At 46.3% G+C, this 19,434-nt stretch overlaps 1 protein-coding gene across 1 annotated transcript in view; it reads left to right on the top strand.

Moving 5' to 3' along the window:
* Nucleotides 1–19,434, top strand: part of CACNA1E (calcium voltage-gated channel subunit alpha1 E) — a 403,397-nt gene that overhangs the window by 135,368 nt on the left and 248,595 nt on the right. The window lies entirely within an intron of this gene.

Here is a 19,434-nt window from a genome sequence, read left to right on the forward strand (position 1 = left end):
GGCCCGAATTTCTCAGCTGACGGCTGCAACAGCTGAGCCTGCAGGTGTGTGAGCGACCTGCCTTTCCCTGGCCCCACAGTGAGCTGGTGGGGCATCTTGGACGGTGGCTGTGTCAGGGTGCACCGGCAGGGGAGGAACCTGTCTCTGCAGGTTCGAGCAAGTGCACCCAATGCAGGCTGCTGATTAGGCATCTCCCTGCCTTGTTCTTCAGTAAGAATTTGGGCATCTGGCAAGATCTTTAGGAATTGGAGCTTGGTGGGGGGGTGAGGGGGATTAGTAGGAAGCAAGGCATTGGGGTGGTGGTAAATATGGGGGTAGCTTGGAGACATGGGACTTTGATGCTCGTGGAGAGAGATTTCTTGGGAAGGATGCACCTGCAAAGGAGGCCCCGCCTCTTTTTCCCTCTCCTCCCTCCGCCCACCCCCACCCTCCAGGTGTGCCGGGTCCCTAGTGTCAGCCAGGCTCGCTGCTCACTCCCCTCAGGGCAGGGGCATCTCCCTGCACCCCCCACCCTGGTCTCTGGTCTTCCCTCCCCTCTTCCCTACTTCCCTGCCTCAGCAGCTCTGTGATTGGCTGGAGCGCAGTGCTTCCAGGCAGCACCCCTCATTAGCAATGAAGGAGCATCTCTAAGCAGATATTATTCCTGATGCTGCACGCATCCTCCCACAGCCACCCCTGGCTGGGCTTCCTCTTCCCTCCTTGAGCTCCCCTCCCCCTCCCCCCCACGCGGAGTGATGGGGCCATACGGTGCCTAAGTTAAATGTGTCTAGGGTGGGGGTACTGAGGAGGGAAGGGGTCCGGTTTCTGCAGCCCCGCGTGCTGGTGCGCTGCACAAAGCAAGCAGATCTCCTGTGGTGCGCTGCCGCCGCAAACGCTCCTCCAGTCGGGTCTCTGATTTCCCCAGCGGCCCCTCCCCCGCCCACCTTCTGTAATTCCCTAAAATTTCCCACCCACCAGGTGCTGCTTCAACCGTGGCCCTCTGTTAGGGGCGTGTTTGCTCAGACAGGCGTCCTCGATTTCCTTGTGGTAGACAAAGCCACCCAGCCAGCCCGCAGGTGGCAAAGTGTGCCCGCAGTCATTGTTGGCACCTTGGACAGCGCCGACGAAATTCTCGGGAGGCTTGGGCTCCGCACCCGCCTGGGTTCAGCATCTGGGGCACTTCCGGCCGGGCCCGCCCGGGATCTCAGCACGTTTCCTACACCACGCGGTGGCTGCTGTTCACGTTTTTTTCTCTTCCGCTGTAAAGGCACCGCCTTCCTGCCAGGCCTTGGAAGCGCAAGGTCCGGACTGTGGGTTTTACTCCTTCTTCCCTTTCCTTGTCTCTGGACAGGCTGGGCCCAAAGAGTCAAGAAGAGTCAAAGGGAGGCTGGGGAGTAGGTTTCGGCAGCATGCTCGTAGCCTTGGCTGTGCGCCCGTCCTAGTGGTCCCTTCTGTTCCCAAAGCTGGCAGCTTCCCAGCGGTTCTGCAGCGCGTAGGCGGGTGTAACAGCGTTCAGAGAACACCTGCCAAGGTGTGTAGGGGAGCCTGGTTGGCAGATTTAAAATACACCATGTTTGCTTTTTTCCCCTCTTGGCTGTGTAACGTGAGTAGCTAATGCCCATTCCCTCTGGTGGTGACCACGTGGGAACATGGGCTTCTGTGCCGTCTGCATTTTCTCCAACACCACCTGCATCCAAGTTCCTTCCTGGTCTCGCTTCCCTTCCTTTCTCAATGTCCAGCTTCCCCCGTTATCTTGCTTTCACTTGCTGGGAGTCATAGTGATCTTCTGGTTTTCCAGTGAGGCTTGAGAGCCTGGCTGTCCGAGTTCAGATCCCAGCCTTTCACCTGCTGTGTGACCTTGAAAAGTCACTTCAGTGCTCTGCGACTCAGTGTCCTTTGGTACAATGAGGACGATGATGAGTCACTGGAAGAACTAAATGAGGTACTAGGTAGCAAGCTCCTAGAACGTTGCCCAGTTACTTGGTAAACACTGGCTATCATTACTAGTGGAGTCCTTCAGAAATTTCGGGAAAGGGGGCCTTAGTTCTGGGTAAACTAAGTGTTGTAGATTTTTGCCTTTTCAAAGACAGCAAGGCGTGGCACCCTCATCTCTCTTGATAACAACTCAGAGTCTCAAAGCCCCACTGCAGACTTCCTAACTCATGATGTGCATTTTAATAAGATCCCCAGGTGACTCATATGCACCTTTAAAGTTTGGGAAGCACTTCTCTGCTCACTCTAAGGGGCCCATTTTCGGAAACAGGAAGGTTCAGAAAACCTGCCCAGACCTGCTTTGAACTGACGTGTGCACAAGGTGCTTGAGGGTTCCGATGGTTTGTGCACTGTGCTTTCTGAGGCTGACATGGACATCCTCCGCCGGCTGCAGAGAGCCTCTGGACTTGGGAGGTAGCCTGTCCTTCTGTGCTCTGTTAGTGGCCTCCGCACTGCCTGTCACTGGCCTTTAATCCGATTGGGCTGAAAAGATGAGTTCAGTAAAAGGAATGACTTAATTTATACTGGCAGGACTCTTAACTTGCAGGGAGTAATATTGTCCAGTTATTAATTGGTCAGGTCTAGCTCTTCTGAGAAGAAATGCCCAGGATTGTCCAGATTCGGCATGAAAAATGGTGGCATGGCGAGAGCCCACCCTGAACGTGCTTCATTTTTCTTGGAGGCTCTATCTGCGTAGGGAGATAATTTTATTTTCTTATGGCACTTTCTTTGGCAGAAGAGACCATAACCTTTTTGAAAATGCTAATCCGATTTAAAACGTGGTATTACATTTTATGACATTCCTCCTTTTCTTTTCTTTTTTTTTTTTGCTCATCTAATAGGTCTAACAAAAGGGCTCTCTTTTTCTAAGGAAATTGGCTGCTCCGAATGTCATTCCACGTGCCCTGTGGAATGTTTATGAGGTCCAGCCATCTGTGCCCAGGCCCAGTGACCCCGAGGCACCTCCTGGTCTGCGAGGTGCCTTACATGTGTTCGCACTTTGCCAGGTGGGAAGGTCGAAGGGAAGAAATGATGTGTCTGACTTGGAGATGCTGCTGTTGATGGGCAGGGGGAGATGTTTTCCCGCCGACGGCATGAGCCATTGCAGTGGGGAGCACCTGTTTCCCGTGGATGTGAACATGGTTTGAAGCAGGAAGATCACTGAGGCATCGGAGCTCATTACAGCGACCCTGTGGGTAGTCATCCTTGATTTCTTGTTGCAGAGAATCTCACTGTACCCCCCAAACACCTCTGGCTTTGGGTCAGGATTTCTGTGCCATAGGATGGTGAATTTCCCATTGTAAGTTGTCCATTCATTTTGGAGGGTTTTGGTGAAGATGACCGAAAACTTTAGTTTCCGTAGCTCGCATTTTGGCATTGGCTTTTTCTCTTGCTTCGGTTGCCTAAAAACATACAGTACCTTGCAGGATAGTCGCCGGTCATCCTGGCAGCGATTTCAGGTTTGTTGTAACTAATGCGTCGTGAGTCAGAGTGCCTTGGTTAGGGCAGAGGGTGGCAGCTAACCAGGACAGAGCCTGTAATTATGTCCCATGATCAGATAGTGCAGAAAGGCGTCCCCTGTGCTGCTCACCTGGGCGCGGAGGCAGACAGAGAAACAGCCGCTGTGACTGGCACCGAGGTTGCTGGACAGAAGTCTTCATTTTCTAAGGCTCCCAGGCCGGCCTTCAAGTGGCCTGTTGGCTCTGCCCTTGAAGGAAACCAGGCTGTGGCTCGTTGTGGGGGAACCAGTTGTAATTGGCATGCAACCTGGAAATCGAAGCGGAGTGCAGGCCTTCGACGGGAATGAATGGCTTGAGGATGGCGACAGAAACATCTGGGATGTGGCGGTTTCGTCTGTTGGCCTGCGTGCTGTCACTTCCGCACTGGCTTTCCCTGCAGTGGGCGCAGCCTGTGAATTAGAGGAGGAGGAGGAGGAGGAAGATTCTGAGAACAGGCCTGGTTTTTCATCTTCTTCTGGAAGATCCTGACTCTAGAATTATTAGCTCCCTCCAAAATGGCTTTATCTCTTTTTAGCCGTCGCTGTACAAAATGTAGGTGTTTTCCCTGCCTCACACTCTGCTTTCCCCCGCTTTATGGAAACAGCTGGTTTCTCTCCATCTTCGTATTCTTCCTGAAAATAAAACCGAGTCAATATTTGCTAGGCTTTCCAGCCTCTTGCAAACCCTCGGACTCCCTGTGTTCCGTCAGCCCATCATAGCCTCTCCTTGTCGTTTGCGGCTGGGTTGTTTTGTTTATCACTGACCACAGAGATGGTAAGGAGGGAACCTAAATGCAACTGTAATTAATACCTTTCTTTTCAAGGCGAGAGAGACCAGACCCTTTCCTCCACTTGCTCTTTCTGCCCAGTGAGTTCTCTGCCCTTTTTATCTGTGTTTCTCCCTCCCTCATTTTTAGGCTCAGGCTCTGTGAATAATTCATTGTATGTGTGAGTTTTTCCAAGGGTTTTTAGAAAAGGAAGGTTGTCTTCCCCCGATACAAGCAAGGTCTCTTGCACAGGGCCAGCCTTACAAGTGCACTTTTTCCTCCGAGTCCTCGGTTTTGTGCAGTAGGACCGGGACGTGGGGAAGGGACCTGGGGGCAGAGAGTCTCCCGTTGACCCTGCTTTTTCTTGCTGTTTTCAGAATGACTGCCTCTACGCGTCCCTGTTGCATTTGGGTGCCCGTAACTATGCAACCACTCCTGACCTCTATTCAGAGAGCGTGCTTAGATGGAAGGTAGGTCCCCAAGTTCTGGTCACTCTGAATCCTCTGGTCATCTGGGGTCTTCATGCTGATACATGCTGAGCCACTGAGCTAAGGAGCAGGCTCTGTAACCATTTCTTTCAATTCTCTTAGGAATGTGGAGGGGGAGCAGGCACCAAAATTAGTGTATAGCAGCCCTCCCTCCCCAGCTACCAGTGACACCACGTGGCTTCTAAAACAGCCCCTTCTGAAGAGGGATCACAGTGCCAGGGCCCGGTGTCAACGCGTCTCTTCCTAAGTATTCTGAGCCTGCACAGAGAAGATGCATGTGGAGCTACCAGTCAGGTGTGTTTTCAGCCTCGCTTTTAATTAGGGACAGAAAGTGTAGCACAGTGGTTTCAGATTCCTCCCACCTAGTGTTCTTGTATGTGTCAGCCGCTTCAAGGTGTTTGTGGTGTATTTGTGCCCCCTGAGTGCCCCAAAGAGCGTTCACCTAATGTTCCATTTCCTGTATCATGGCCAATCTTTGGTCATGAACTCTTGACTCGCAATGGGCCAGACCCAGGAGAATAGCCTTCAGTGATTTCGAATGGGTCGGTTACCTAAGACAGCCCTCACTCACCCTGGGCTGGGTGGAGCAGTGGGTACTGCTTAGGAGATTCTTTTCTTACTGTATTTTGAGTTCCAAGTTTATAGAACTAAACAGTTCCACTCTTAGCCTTCCTGGATGTTTTTTTTTTTTTTTAATGCCTGCAATAGACCCATTTTCAAAGTTGTTCATCTGGAGGCAGTGGGCAGGGCTCTGGGATCGTAACTCCAGGCTAAGCCCCAGCGACAGGCCCCCTGATCCGGCCACAGGAGGGGCTTCAGGGAGAGAGGCCCTGCTGGGTGCCTGTGCTGTGTGGTCTTTGTGGTTGTGGGTGATTGATTTAGATTGCTGTTGCAACTCTGCATAATTTGAAGGTTTTTCTTTTTCTTATTTTCTTTTCCTTTTTTTGGCTGCATTTGGTCCTGCTGCCTTTAGTTCTCTGCATCGCTGGAGAGTTTGGAAAGCCTCTTTTAGATGTCTTCACTGGCTCTCCAGAAGATTGTGTTATTAAAGCCAGGGAGTGGGGGGTGTGGGGGTGTGTCTTTCTTTTCTCCTCCCCTTTCTCTTGGAGAGAAAAGGAGGAGTCTGAGCAGGGAGGAGAGGAGCTGGGGGGGGGGGTTGGGGTTAGAGTCAGGCCAGGAACACAGGCTTATCAGGGGTCATGCTCTGGTGTCTTGTCCGTGGCTGAGGCACAGGGTTCAGTGGGTCACCTCCTGGACCCGGAGAAGCAGCTCCCAAAACCAGCTTGAGGAGGAAATGCGTCCTCATGACTCTTTCCCAGCCTTCAGCTTAGGGGAGGGTTGAAGGTTCACAAACTTCCTGTGGCTCTTTCTCCACCCTACACCGTTGTCTCCTGGGCCCGGGCCATGTCAAACAGCATGATGTGAATTTTCCACACTCACTCACCAGTGTCCTGACCATTGCCAGCTGGGTGCTTCTGGGGACGATTTTGCCACCGTTCTGTCAGTGACGTCTCTTTAGTGCGGGTGGTTTCTTTCTTTTTTTAAAACGTGTACTTTTTATTGAACTTACTGGGGTGACATTGGTTAATAAAACCATACATGTTTCAGGTGTACAGCTCTAACACACCATCTGCCTGCTGCATTGCACACTCACCACCCAAAGTCAGATCTCTTTCTGCCGCCATTTCTCCCTACTTCGCCCTCTTTTATCTCCCCCAGCCCCCCTTTCCTCTGGCAGTCAGTGCACTGTTGTTATCTGTGTTTTTTCCCATTTAATCCCTTTGCCTTTTTCACTCAGTTTCTCAGCACCAATCACCTTGGGCAGCCGTCTGTTCATTCTCAGTATCTCTGAGTCTGTTTCGTGAGTTTATTTTGTTCATTAGGTTCCACATACAAGTGGAATCATACGGCATTTGTCTTCCTCCAACTGGCTTTTTGCACTTATCGCAACGTTCTCCAGGTCCATCCATGCTGTTGCAAAAGGTAAGCTTTCCTTCTTTTTCATGGCCAAGTAGTATTCCATTGTATAAATGTACCGCAGCTTTTTTATCCACTCGTCTGCTGATTGGCACTTGGGCTGCTTCTAAATCCTGACTACTGTAAATAATGCTGCAATGAACATAGCAGTGCATATACCCTTTTGGATTAGTGTTTTGGGTTTCTTCAGATATATTCCCAGAAGTGGAATTGCTGGGTCATTAGGCAGTTCCATTTTTAATTTTTTGAGGAAGTTCCATACTGGTGTCCACAGTGGCTGCACCAGTCTACATTTTCACCAACAGCCCAAAAGGGTTCCTTTTCTACATGTCCTCTCCAGCTCTTGTTTGTTGATTTACTGATGGTTCTGAAAGGTGTGAGGTGATACCTCATTGTGGTTTTAATTTGCATTTCTCTGATGATGAGTGACATTGAGCATTTCTGCATATGTCTGTTGGCCGTCGGTATGTCCTCTTTGGAGAAGTGTCTATTCAGGTCCTTCGCCCATTTTTTAATTGAATTGTTTGTTTTCTCAGTGCTGAATTTTAGAAGTTCTTTACAAGTTTTGGAAATTAAACTCTTACACAAAGGTGTTATCATTGGTGAAAGTGTCCTCCCATTCAGTGGGTTGTCTTTTTATTTCATTGATGGTTTCCTTTGCTGTGCAAAAGTTTTTAGTGTGATGTAGTCCCATTTATTTATTTTTTTCTTTTGTTTTCCTTGTCAGAGGAGATATATCAGAAAAAATATTGCTATGAGAAATGTCTGAGATTTTACTGCCTATGTTTTTCTTCTGCAATTTTATGATTTCATGACTTACATTTAAATCTTTAATCCATTTCGAGTTTATTCTTGTGTATGGTTTAAGAAGGCGGTTTCACTGTTTTGCATGTGTCTGTCAAATTTTCCCAGCACCATTTATTGAGTAGACTGTCTTTACCCCACTTTATGTTCTTGCCTCCTTTGTCAAATATTAATTGACCATAAAGATGGCACTTATTTCTGGGCTCTTTGTTCTGTTCCATTGATTTATGTGATTCATATGCCTGTTTTTATGTCAGTACTATGTTGTTTTGATTACTTTGGTCTTATATAGTTTGATATCAGGTAGTGTAATTCTTTCAACTTTTTTCTTCTTTCTCAACATTGCTGAGGCTATTTGGGGTCTTTTGTGATTCCATATAAATTTTGGAATATTCGTTCTAGTTCTATGAGATATGCCATAGGTGTATTAATAGGAATTGTGTTGGATCTGTAGCTTGCCTTGGCTAGTACGGACATTGTAATGATGTTAATTCTTCCAATTCTTGAACACAGTATATGCTTTTACTTATTTGCATCTTCCACAGTTTGTTTCTTCAGTATCCTGTAATTTTCTGAGTCTTTTACCTCCTTGGTTACATTTATTCCTAGGGACTGTATTTTATTCTTGTTGCAATTGTAAATGAGACTGTTTTCTTAGTTTTTCTTTCTGATACTTTGTTATTAATGTATAAAAATGCCGCCGATTTCTGGGTATTTATTTTGTGTCTTGCTTCCTCACTGAATTCACTTGTCGGAATCTTTAGGGTTCTGTATATACAATATCATGACATCTGCAAATAATGACAGTTTTATGTCTTCCTTTCCAAGGTGGGTGCCTTCTATTTCTTTTTCTTGTCTGATTGCTATGGCTAGAAATTCCAATACTGTGTCTAATAAGAGTGGTGAAAGCAGACATCCCTGTCTTGTTTCTGATCTTAAGGGAAATGCCTTTACTTTTTGCCCATTGAATATGATGTTGGCCAAGGATTTGTCATATATTACCTTTACTATGTTGAGGTATATTCCCACTATTTGCATTTTGCTGAGAGTTTTACCATAAATGGGTGCTAGATTTTTTTCAAATTCTTTTCTGCCTCTATTGATAATGTGATTTTATCCTTTATTTTGTTTACATGGTATATCACATTGATTGATTTGCAAACAATGTAACAGCCTTGCATCCCCAGAATAAATCCCACTTGTTCTTGGTGTATGATCTTTTTAATGTATTGCCGAATCCAGTTTGCTGATATTTTGTTGAGGATGTTACTATCTGTGTTTACTGGGGATATTGGAGTATAATTTTCTTCTGCTGCTTAGTGATGAAATGTTCTGTAAATATCAGTTAAATCTCTCTGGTCCAGGGTGTAATTTAATGTTGATGTTTCCTTGCTGATTTTTTGTCTAGAAGATCTATCCAATGGGGTGTTTAAGTCCCTTACTATGAGTGTATTATTGTTGATCTCTGCCTTTATTCCCAGCAAGATTGTCTTTATATATTTAGGAGCTCCTTTCTTCTGTAAGCATTCTATATCCTTTTGTTGGATTGATCCCTGTAGTATTATGCAAAGTCCTCTTTGTCTCTTGTTTTGGCTTTCATTTTGAAGTCTTTTTTTGTCTGATAAAAGTATTGCTACCCCACCTAATTTTTGGTTTCCATTTGCATGAAGTATCTTTTTTCCTTCCTTCACTTGCAGTCAGTATGTATCTTTTGTTCTGAGATGGGTCTCTTGTAGACAACATATATATATATGGGCCATGCTTTCTTATTTATTCAGCTACTCTATGTCTTTTGATTAGGGCATTTAATCCATTTACATTGAAAGTTATTATTGATATGTATGGTTTTTTTTGCTATTTAATCTTTATACCTGTGTGCTTCTTTTCTTCTTCAATAAGGCTCTTTAACATTTCTTGCAGTACTGGTTTGGTGGTAATGAATTTCTTTAGCAGCAGCAGCAGCAGCAGCAGCGGGAGCTGCTTCTTCCTTTTTGTCGGAGAAACTTTTTATTTCACCTACCATTTAAAAGATAGCCTTGCTGGATAGAGTAATCTTGGTTGTAGGTCCTTGCTTTTCATCACTTTGTATATTTCATGTCAGTCCCTTTCATGTCAGGCCTGAAGTGTTTCTGTGGAGAAATCAGCCTTATAGGAGCTCTCTTGTAGGTAACTAACTGTCTGTCTCTTGCTACTTTCAAGATTCTTTAAGCTTTGCCATTTTAATTAATTATGATGTGTCTTGGTGTGGGCCTTTTTGGGTCCATCTTCTTGGGGTCTCTTTGTGCTTTCTGGACTTGTGTGTCTTTTTCCTTCACCAGGTTAAGGAATTGTCAGCCATTATTTCTTCAAACAGGTTCTTGATCCCTTGCTCACTTTCTTCTCCTCCTGGTACCCTTATAATTGGATGCTGTTATTCTTGATGTTGCCCTGGAGGTCCCTTAGAGTTTCCTCATTTAAAAAAAATTCCTTTTCCTTTTTGTTGGTCTGCTTGGGTATTTTTTGTTATCTTGTCCCCTGAATTGCTGATTCGATCCTTTGCTTCATCTCACCTGATGTTGATTCCTTCTAGTGTATTCTTCACTTAAGAAATTGTAGTTCATTTTTGACTACTTATTTTTCTATGGTTTCTATGTCCTTTTTAATGCTTACTATTTCTTTAAGTTTTCACTGAGATCTTCCATTCTTCCCCTAAGGCCCTTGAACAGCCTTATAACCATCATTTTAAACTCTGCATCTGGTATCTTGGATGCTTCTATTTCATTTAATTTTTTTCTGGGGACTTTTCTTGATCTTTTCATTTGGAGCATAATTTTTTTGTCTCACCATTTGTCTGTCTTTTTGTGTTTGTCTCTGTATATTACATTTGTCATGACTTCCAAACTTGGCTTTATGTCCTGTGTGGCGTAGTGGCACATTCTTCCAGATCCCCTGAGCTTCATGCTCCAGGAATGTTTCTTGTGTGGGTTATGCACACCCCTTTGGTGTACTTGAGTCTTGATTACTATAGGCCCATTCATAGGTGGATTTAGCCCTTAGGCTGGCTGACTATAAGAATAGACCTTGATCACCAAGGATGAGTCACTGTGCAGGGGCTGCCTTCATAGATGGAGTTGATTCCAGAAGGATCTAGTGCCTGCAGGAGTCTCCCTGAGATGCGCAGCTTGTGTGGCTAGTTGGGTTGGGCTCTGGTATATTCTGAAGCCCATTACTGGTTGTGTTAGTTCTGGGTTCACTTGGGCAGGGTTCTGGTGTAGGCCGATGTCAAATGTTATGTGTAGCCACAGCTGGCCTTGGTCTGCGTGTCTGGAGCTGCCATGCTGTTCTTTGTGACTGTGTCTGCTGAGTCCAGGTGTGTGTGGGAGGGGACAAGCTGTGTATAAGGGTCACCTTCCTCCAGCTCTGAGCTGGGTCTGATCAATAAGAGGTTCAAGGCTCCCGGAGGTCTGCCTCTACCTGTCTGCTACTTCACCTCCCCCAGAGGTTGCCTGGTCTTCCTCCGGAGACTTCAAAAGAAAGACCATAGAGTGGGCCCAGGCTGACTGTGACCCATAGACCCTTCCACAAAGCATGAACTTTGTAGAGCAGGGCACCCAGAGTCAGGAGGACAAAACAACCTGGATGGGGAGGACGGGTCTGTGTGTCCCTTACATGGGAGCAGCATGGTCAGGCACTCACTGGGGGGAAAGTGGCCCCTACTCTGGAGTCGTACCTCTTAGTAGCTGCCAGAATTTCCAACTCTAGTTCCCCCAGGAGGAGCGCACTGCAGGTTCAGGTTGGGAGCAGCCAGCTGTCCCCACTGCAGGAGCAAGCCACAAGGACTTGGGAGGACAGATCAAAAGAGTCTCCTATTGAGGGTGGTGCTGGCCAAGCCTGCGGGAGGGGTCAGGCACCCCACCTTGCTCCCCGCAACCCTGTAGAGCAGGTGATTCCCATCAGCATCCAGGCTAATTCCTCTTCTAGTGTCTTTGTGTTGAAGCTGCTGTATGCACTCTGCCTGTTTTGTCCACACCCTGCTTGTCAAACTTCTGTGTGTCTCACAGTCTCCTGAAGGGCTTTTGAAAATGCAGATTCCTGGATTGCATGCTTGGAATTTTTGATTCAGTAGAATGAAAGTAGGGCCTGAGAGTTTGCATTTGTCACAGTCCCCAGGTGACACAGGCTGTTGATCTGGGAACCATATCTTGAGAGCCACTGCTGTGCACAGTTTTGTTATCTTCCCAGCAATGCCTGTGGCGAGGCCAGTCTTACAAATAACTCAGGAGAGCCCCCAGGCATAAATCACTCTCATGTACCAGCCTGACACCCTGCCATAGACAAAAACTTGTTCAGGAAGTGAGACTTGGGACTTCTCATTCAAAATACGGATGATCTTGGGTGAGGGAGCATGGTAAGCTAATAAATGACATTATCAACATCAAGTTAATCCTTACTTTTTCTGGCCCTGAGGGCAAGCTCTTAGGAGAACTGGTATAGGACATGCCACTCTGAATTCCAGCACTTGACACAATGCTGGCTCTTGGTGGACATTCAGTAAACTGCTGTTGAATTAGCTGGTATTGATTAATAATTGGCATTCATGAATTGTCTATTATGTGCCACCGTTGCATTGACCTGGACCTGTAGGACCAGGTGTGGCGCTTGTGGGGAGATGACCGGTGGCTAGGAGGTAGTGGGAACACTGGCTGGCTGAAGGGAAGCGAAGGGTCATTTCACGGGGATCCGGAGGTTGTAAAGGACAAGCTTTCCCTACCTCACAGTCTTGCTGGGGGTCATTCCAGGTTCCGTGCTACCCAGCACAGGCTGTGAGAAAAGTACACAGCGTTTGTTGCTATCTAGTATTTTGTTTTCCAGAGCTCTTTATTAATTGGCACCCAGAGGTCTGTAGTCTAATAATAAATGAGACGTGTACCAGTGGCCCCCAGGCACCCAGAATGCCTAGCGCTGTCTGAATATTGCCAATGAAGCATTCGTTACAGTATGTTCAATGTGGTTTGAGTGGTGTGCGTACTTTATTGTATTCAGAGCTTTTGCAGATCATAATCCATTATGATTACATGAAGTAGCTCTTTAGCACTTTTTTTGGTTAAATTAGCCAAAACATTCTTCTCCAACTATATCAGATAACAGAGGAATACCTGCCTTGTTCTAGAAATCCTTTCTTCAGCTCTAGAAATACTGGAGATGCGGTATGACAGTCATGGTATGATTGTTATTGTCAGGTGGTAGGTAGTTGGAACAAAGTCATTATTTTTAAGTGGATGGATAGCTCAGCAGGCCTTCGGTTTGCTGGGTAAGTTCTCCAGCTGGTAAATGGTACCGCATCTACCTGGGTGGGCGTGTTTCTGCAGGTGACGTTGGAAACAAACCATCAGGATTTCCGAGAGAGCTTCCAATAGGCTTCTCGGCACAGGAGGCTGACACACCTTCCCCACCTTGACTGAATTATCCAGCATGCTTTGGGCTGTTTCCATGCTCTCTGATACTTCCACTTCTTTTCCCCTTGATCGGGGTCGGGGGCCTTTGACTTGAAACTCTTCAGGTGCAGGGTGCTGGTCTTGAGGTGGTATGGACAATGGAACTGCAGAGTTGGGGGTGACCCGAGGGGTCCAGACGAGGGAATCGGAACCATTGGGTCTCTCCAGTGCGGTGCCTCTGTGCTTTCTGTGTTGGCAGCACAGACCTATTGAACTCTGGTCGATGCCGTGGACTCCCCTTTCCTAAAGAACACGCACACCATTTTGCATTCAGTTTCTGGGGGGTCCATGGTTTGTATTTAAAAATGCTGACTATGTTAGGAGATTCCCATGTTCTGGTGTATTGGAATGTTGGGCTGGCAGGAATAGAGTCTCCCAACCCAGCATCATGTCCTACAGGTGCCAGTGAAAGCACATCCACGTGGGGATGCTACAGAGGCGTGTTCCTGTTGGTGCGTCAGCCCGTCAGCTGTGACGTAACACACGCCTTCTAGGCAGTGAGCCTTATGTCCTTGCGGAGCACTTTCTACGTCACCCTGACAGACAGCCATCAAGCTTCCAAGGACAGGGGCCTCTCCCAGTATTAAAAACACGTAAGGGTAGCAAGTGGAACTATTCCTCCGAGTGACACCCGCCTGCTTGTTTTTCCCTCTCTGCTCTCTGAGGCAGTACAGACTGAAGCCATTTCTTGCTCACTGGATGGACCTCACCAGGTCCCAAACAGGGCTGGTGGCTAGAATTTTCTGGGATGACGGATACGTTTTTGCCTGTGCTGTCCAGTACGTTAGTCACTAGCCACATGTGGCTCTTGAGCACTTGAGGTGTGGCTATTGCTGCTGAATACTAGACTTTACATTTTATTTCGTATTAGTCGATTTACATTTAAATGGCCACATGTGGCTAGTGACTGCAGTACAGGACAGCAGAGGCAGAGAGGAAAGATAAGGAGTCAGAAAGCCAAGTTCCAGTCTGGGTTCTGCTGTGTGTTTGCTTGGTCACCGGGCAGGGGTTCCCGCCTGGTCTGCGGGGCTTCTCCCAATCTGCTCTGCATGTGGCCCCAGCCTGCCTCAACCACCATCATCACCTCCTCCCCAGATGTTCCAGGGGCCACTGCTGCTGAAGACACCATCCTCTCCCCAGCTTCCGTGCCTGTGCACTTGCGGCTTCCTCTCCCTGGAATGTCTTTGCACATTCTGACTTCTGGGCTTTAACACTCAGAGGTTACTTCCTCCACGAAGCTTTCCCTGATTTCTCTCTGCAGAGTCAGACCGTCTCCCTCCTCCCAGTTCCCACATGGCACCTGGTTTATTACTGTATTGTACCATTTATCATGTAGCTTTAGTATTGGTTTAAAATCCCTGCAAGGGCCTGACCAGTGGTGGCTCATTTGGTTCAAGTGTTGTCCCGTAAACCAAAGTGTAGCGGGTTCGATTCCCAGTCAGGGGACATGCGTAGGTTCCAGTGTCCAGTTGGGGTGGGTATGAGAGGCAACTGATTGATGCTTGTCTCCCACATCATGTTTATCTACCTCTCTCTCCCCCTCTCTTCACCTCTCTAAAATCAATAAGCCTGTCCTCGGGAGAGGATAAAAGGTGGGGGCAATATCTATTAGATTTTTTTTTAATTCCCAGAACATAGAGCAGTAATTAACATTGGCATTGAACACAGTTTTTAAATTCGGATTTTTTTAGTTTAGTTTTCTTTTATAAAGAAAAATTGCATTCTGTTTCTGACTTGACTGAGTTTGTAATCAGCTGAAAACCTTGGATCTTTTAATACGAGTTGACAGAGGAAGTTTTACCTCACTGTTCTCATTTAGTTTAATTTTTGGACCTAAATCTAGGACTCTGTTCATTTCAAGCACATTATCTTGCTTTTGGTCCAACAGCCCATCCTGTGGAAATCTGTTTTGCGTGGGGACCCAGCACTGACATTCACTGAGTACCCACCACACTTCAGACCCTCTGCCTTCTAACAAAATAGTCTAATGTCACTACATTTTAATTATTGGAAAACTGAGGCCAGTGAAGGTTAAGTCACTTGCCCGATGTCACCGCCAATGACCCTGAACCCTGGTGGTCCGACTCCAAAGTGCAAATGGTTTCTGTTTCACGTGGTCTCTAGACCCTGCTGTTCAGTGAATGAGCTCTCCACCCTGAGCTGTGTGTCATCAGCAGACAGCATGTGTTTCAGTCAAATAATTGATAGAAATATGGTGGGAATTGGGGCCTTTCTTTGGCTGGTTGTCAGTGCATTAGTCAGTGCTCATCGACTGTTCAGCTTTTCTCAAATGTCCTGAGCCGCGCTTCAGTCGGCCGACATTTCCCTATTCCGTCTGGAAGAATATCGGAGGTGGGGATATTGTTGTCACATGCTTCGCTGAAATCAATACACACCTTTGTGACTATTTCATGTCTCTTTCAGGCTAGGATGTAGCATCTTGCTTTCTTCAAAGTCCACTGTAGATACTGTTTTCAGACACTCATTGAAGCAATATTTTATTTATTTACGTGATTATAGATGTGTCGAACCCTAGTCTCTTAGGAGTTTAACGGGTATTAGACCTCATTTAGCCCAGGGCCCAGTGGATAAATGCTTTGCCCTAGAACTGAGGATTGACCGTCTCTGCCTGGGAGCTTGAGAGCATCATGTTTAAAAACACGGCCTTTGGGTTCAAATTTTGGTACCATCTCCACCTCTTCCTAGCTGTGTGCCCCAGGAGAGCTTCTCAACAAACAAACAAAATGGATAGGATGTATCTCATAGGATTTTTGTGAAGATCAGATGAAATTAGAACAGTGTCTGGCACATAGTAAGCTGTGAATAAATCTTAGTTGTTAGTATCTGGTTAGCTCTGTATGAATCAACATTAAACCTATGCAGCTTAAGTTTTCTCCTTCTCACAATACCATCTACTTTTCCCTGAGTCTTGTCAGGTTTCCAGCCTGAGTGCAGGCAGACGTTGTTTACGTGACCTCGCACTGGGTTTGTAACCTCTCTGAGCCCCAGTCTTCAGGGGTGACCTCAGTGGAGGTCAGTTTCCCCGCTTTGCCTACTACACCAGCCTCAGCTGATGTGTATGAAAGCCCTTTATAAACATGTTAGATATTAGTACCAGTGTTAATGTGGACAGCGATCATAGATTCCTAGCATTTTTTATGTACTAGGTCCCAGATTACCGTTCTTAGTGCACCCCATGCGTTACTGCATTTATTCCTACAGAGACAGGCATTCCGTTCTCCGCGGCTCACAGTGTGGGGGATGAAGGCCTGGAGAGGTTAATTCATTTGCCCATTTACACAGCGGGTGACGGCAGGGGGCCCGGCTCCCGGCAGCGTTCTCCACCACTGCAGTGAGGTGGTCTTCCCACGAGTCTTTGTTTCTCTTCTCCAAGTCACTGGCTTTATTTACATTTTTTTAAAGATAAACTTTAAAACATCTACATTAGAGCCTGTCTTTGTATGTTTCTATGGTCGTTTTATGCCAGTATCATCCATAAGGGTGTTAGAACCCCAGAAAAAATATCTTCAGGCCCAATAATGGAACAGGATTTTTCCAGCAACCTTTCGATAAAAACGATGAGATACTCAAAACCATTAGCCTGAAAGGCACTCACCTGATGTCGTTTTTGCTGTTGCATGAATGGTAGCCGGGAGTTTTAGAGGCTCGTTTGGGGGCATGTGGACGGACCCTCCTACAAGCCCAGCTTGGCCTCTGGGCAGTGTTCTCCACAGGGCTTTCCAGCCTCCCAGCTGACCACCTGTGCAGGTGATCTGTGCAGGTGTGTGGGTATTTGGTGCCTCCACCTTTGATCTATCAGAGAAGGGCGTCGGGATTGGACTCCCATGAACTGCGGAGGGAGATTTCAAAAGGATTGGAGGGATGAGACAGGGAGGCACGGACTCTCCATGTCTTGGAGCCCGCGGACGTCTGCCTGCCGAACTTGGGGAAGGTCATCGGCCAGGACTCTAGAGCACATTTGACCTGAGGAGATGGGATTCGGGTATGGATGGGAGTGGAGATCTAGGCTGTGCCCCTTGATTTTGCAGGCCAGGCAGTAGCCTCAAAAGAAATTAGGGAGTGGGCCTTTAAAAACAACAAATTAAAGGAACTACCTCTTTCTGTTAACTTTGGATTGTATGTGCATGGGAATTTGTGCTTATGAATGAACTGAGCCATATGGATGCTCACGGATTCATGTGTTCCATCTGGTTTGTTGCTATAAAAAGGAAGCGGTCGAAGGCTGGGAGCTTGCCCGGAAGTGGGGTGGGTGGTCACATGAGAAGGGGCAGTTCTGGGGAACACAGGCCTCTGTAAATGGAGAGGATCAGGGCATTTTGGCAACGTAATGCTCCCTTTTTATAGGTAGTTGTGTGTATATGTCCTTTTTTATTTTTGAGATCACCACCTGCCCTACTTCCCCCAGAGCTGTGTGGACAAGGATGTTAGGTCCTCTCTGGACAACTTCTTTCCCTGGCGATGACCAGGGAGTAGCAGGCAGATGCCTGCCCTGCGTGCACCGGCTCGGAAAGACTGAGCTCATGAGCACCAGCAGACAGGCTCAAAAGAGTGAGCAAAGGAGACCATTGACCAACTGGAAAGACAGCCCACTGAACGGGAGGACATATTTGCCAATAATACGTCTGATAAGTGGTTAATTTCCAAAACTTATAAAGCACTTCTACAACTCAACTTGGAGAAAACAAACAATTCAATTAAAAAATGGACAAAAGATTTGAATAGACACTTCTCTAAAGAGGACCTACAGATAACCAATAGACATATGCAGAAATGGTCAACGTCACTGGTCATCAGAGAAATGCAAATTAAAACTACAATGAGGTAATCACCTCACACGTGTCAGATTGGTGATCATCAATAAATCAACAAATAATAAGTGCTGGCAAGAATGTGGAGAAAGGGGAACCCTTGTATGATCTTTTGAATGCAGACTGGTGCAGTCCCTGTGGAAGGCAGTGTGGAGTGACCTCATCAAACTAACTGCTTTATGACCCAGCGATCCCACTTTTGGGAATCTATCCAAAGGGACCAGAAGCACTAATTTGAAAGATTGTATGAACCCCTGTGTTCATTGCAGCATTATTTACAATAGGCAAGGTTTGGAAGAACCCAAGTGACCATCAGTAGATGAGTGGATACAAAAGCTGTGGTACATTTACACGATGGAATACTACTGGACAGCATGGGTGGACCTAGAGAGTATTATGCTAAGTGAAATAAGCCCATTAGAGAAAGCCAAATACCATATGATTTCACTTCTATGTAGAATGTAATAGACAAGTAAACTACAAAATAGAAACACATGGATACAGACAACAGATTGGCAGGTGTCAGGGGGAATAGGATTGAGGGGCTGGGTTAAAAAGATGAATGGATTAAGCAAAAAAAAACACAACCACCTCATAGACACAAGCAACAGTTTGGCGGTTAGGAGGAAGAAGAGTTAGGACAAATGGTGACCACGCAATACTGTGTACAGGTGATTTATTATAGAGTCGTATACCTGAAACCTACATAATTTTAGTAACCTATGTCACCCCAGTAAGTTCAGTTAAAAGAAAAAAGAAAAAGTAGAAATGAATAAGAGAAGGATAATTTGAAAAGCCAACCGACACAGGTCCATTGAAAGTGGGAGACAGTGATTCAGAACAATAGTTCATGTTCTCCTTTTCCAAAAATTTTGCTGCAAAGAATCCCATGTGAGTTTTCCATAAAACTTTATGAAATAATAATGCTGTACTCAGCAGGCTTCTGCCCAGCATGACACCAAGTTCCCATCTCAGCAGGTGGGAGAATGGGTGCTCAGGCAAGCCCTTGTCAACAAATTTTTCTGGACTCTTCAGTGGCTCTAAGAGAGGTAAGATCCTACCTTAAGAGATACACTCTTGACAGCAGTTGAGTATTCCTGGAAGGGAGGAAATAAACTCAAATAAAAAGGTCCCTTTCTTTTAGAGCCCTTAGTTCAGGCCAAGAAGCCAGGGGAGTTTTATTTGGTTCCTACGATAATAGGTTTCAAAGGTTTGCGGGGCAGGAGGCTGAGAATACAGAGAGGTCTCTAGTCCTGGCTCTGGAAGAGCCATATTCCTTTACTTTCAGTGTCTACCTATATAAAGTGAATATGTTGGAATAATTGGGTGTTAAGGCATCTTCCTGTTCTTGTTTTTGTGTCTCTTGGGAATCTTGTTTCCTTATATGCTAATGTTTTTTGACCTAGGACATCATTAGCTTTCATTGCCTTTAGCATTAAAGGCAGTGTTCTTTTCCTTGGCTACACGTTGCAGTCGGGCCAGAGTCCTAGAAATGCTGATGCCCAGACAGTAGCTGAGACAAATTAATTCATAGTTTTTGGAGATAGGATACCTCCTTGTATCCTTAATTTTTAAAAGCTTCCCAGGTGATTGTACTGTGCAGCCAAGGCTGAGATCCGCTGACCG

This window comes from Artibeus jamaicensis, unplaced genomic scaffold (assembly GCF_021234435.1).
Source record: "Artibeus jamaicensis isolate MK-2021 breed Jamaican fruit bat unplaced genomic scaffold, CSHL_Jam_final contig_327, whole genome shotgun sequence".
NCBI lineage: Eukaryota > Metazoa > Chordata > Mammalia > Chiroptera > Phyllostomidae > Artibeus > Artibeus jamaicensis.